Source organism: Cornus florida, unplaced genomic scaffold, assembly GCF_030987335.1.
Source record: "Cornus florida cultivar Cherokee Brave unplaced genomic scaffold, ASM3098733v1 CherokeeBrave_3.0.0_Hap2_scaffold_23, whole genome shotgun sequence".
Classification (NCBI taxonomy): Eukaryota; Viridiplantae; Streptophyta; class Magnoliopsida; order Cornales; family Cornaceae; genus Cornus; species Cornus florida.
This window is the reverse complement of record NW_026775727.1, coordinates 287,501-290,000: the sequence shown is the minus strand read 5'-3', so window position 1 is coordinate 290,000 and position 2,500 is coordinate 287,501.

Below are 2,500 nucleotides of genomic sequence, written 5' to 3'. Positions count from 1 at the left end.
AAGCCTAAGAAATGCTTTGCTCGAGACGGATTTCGATTTGGAGGTCCCCCGAGTTAATTTTGCCCATTATGACTCCTCGCCCGCACGCTCGTGCACCCCGACGTGCACGTGGGCATCGTATGCTAAAAAATGAAGTTTGGAGTTTGGGGTCAGAAATCTTATGGGAGCTTCATAGAAGCCTAAGAAATGCTTTGCTCGAGACGGATTTCGATTTAGATTTCCGCCGTGTTAATTTTGCCAATTACGGCTCCTCGCGCGCACGCTCAAGCACCCCGACGTGCACACCGGCGCGCACGTGGGCATCGTATGCTAAAAAATGAAGTTTGGAGTTTGGGTTTGAAAATTTTACGGGAACTTCCTAGAAGCCTAAGAAATGCTTTGCTCGAGACGGATTTCGATTTGGAGGTCCCCAGAGTTAATTTTGCCCATTACGACTCCTCGCCCGCACGCTCGTGCACCCCGGCGTGCACGTGGGCATAGTATGCTAAAAAATGAAGTTTGGAGTTTGGGTTCGGAAATTTTATGGGAGCTTCCTAGAAGCCTAAGAAATGCTTTGCTCGAGACGGATTTTGATTTGGAGATCCCACGAGTTAGTTTTTGCCCATTATGACTCCTCGCCCGCACGCTCAAGCACCCCGGCGTGCACGTGGGCATCGTATGCTAAAAAATGAAGTTTGGAGTTTGGGTTCGGAAATTTTATGGGAGCTTCCTAGAAGCCTAAGAAGTGTTTTGCTCGAGACGGATTTCGATTTGGAGGTCCCCCGAGTTAGTTTTGCCCATTATGACTCCTCCCCCGCACGCTCAAGCACCCCCGCGTGCACGGGGGCATTGTATGCTAAAAAATGAAGTTTGGAGTTTGGGTTTGGAAATTTTATGGGAGCTTCCTAGAAGCCTAAGAAGTGCTTTGCTCGAGACGGATTTCGATTTGGAGGTCCCCCGAGTTAATTTTGCCCATTATGACTCCTCGCCCGCACGCTTAAGCACCCCCGCGTGCACGTGGGCATTGTGTGCTAAAAAATGAAGTTTGGAGTTTGGGTTTGTAAATTTGATGGGAGCTTCCTAGAAGCCTAAGAAGTGCTTTGCTCGAGACGGATTTCGATTTGAAGGTCCCCCGTGTTAATTTTGCCCATTACGGCTCCTCGCCCGCACGCTCAAGCACCCCGGCGTGCACGTGGGCATTGTATGCTAAAAAATAAAGTTTGGAGTTTGGGTTTGGAAGTTTTATGGGAGCTTCCTAGAAGCTTAAGAAGTGTTTTGCTCGAGACGGATTTCGATTTGGAGGTCCCCCGAGTCAATGTTGCCCATTATGGCTCCTCTCCCGCATGCTCAAGCACCCCTGCGTGCACGTGGGCATTGTATGCTAAAAAATAAAGTTTGGAGTTTGGGTTTGGAAGTTTTATGGGAGCTTCCTAGAAGCTTAAGAAGTGTTTTGCTCGAGACGGATTTCGATTTGGAGGTCCCCCGAGTCAATGTTGCCCATTATGGCTCCTCGCCCGCACGCTCAAGCACCCCGGCGTGCACGTGGGCATTGTATGCTAAAAAATAAAGTTTGGAGTTTGGGTTTGGAAGTTTTATGGGAGCTTCCTAGAAGCTTAAGAAGTGTTTTGCTCGAGACGGATTTCGATTTGGAGGTCCCCCGAGTCAATGTTGCCCATTATGGCTCCTCTCCCGCATGCTCAAGCACCCCTGCGTGCACACCGGCGTGCACGTGGGCATTGTAGGCTAAAAAATGAAGTTTGGAGTTTGGGTTTGGAAATTTTATGGGAGCTTCCTTGAAGCCTAAGAAGTGTTTTGCTCGAAACGGAATTCGATTTGGAGGTCCCCCGAGTCAATTTTGCCCATTACGACTCCTCGCTCGCATGCAATATCTACTCCTGTCAGAGCTGTGGTTTTACTTAAGACTACTATAGGGGGGGGGGAGTTCTCAGCACCAAGAGCTGCAAGTAAGGCCATTGCTTGCTTTGCAGTCTCGATTGCTCTACTAGTGAATAGTAGATGTCTTGGTTAGCTTGGAACGAAAAAAAAAATTTTTTGGGGAAAAAAAAAAAAAAAAAGTTTTTGTGAAAAAAAATTTTTCGAAAAAAAAAAAAAAAAAAAAAAATTTTTTGGATGCCTCGGTCTTCTATTTGTTTTGCTTGGGTAGATTAGGAAAAAAAAAAAAAAAAATTTTTTGTTGGATGCCTCGGTCTTCATATTCTTTCTCGGCTATTTCGAAAAAAAAAAAAAAAAATTCCGGGAAAGAGAAAAAAAAAAATTATTTTTTGTTGGTTGCCTCGGTCTTCATGTTCTTTCTCTGGTATATGGGAAAGAAAAAAAAAAAAAAAAATTTTGGATGCCTCGGTCTTCTTGTTCTCGGTTGGATTTATCGAAAAAAAAAAAAAAAAAAAAAAAAAAAAAAAAAAAAATTTGATGCCTCGGTCTTCTTGTTCTTGCTTTGGTATATCGGAGAAAAAAAAAAAAAAATTTTTTGGATGCCTCGGTCTTCTTGTTCATTCTTCGG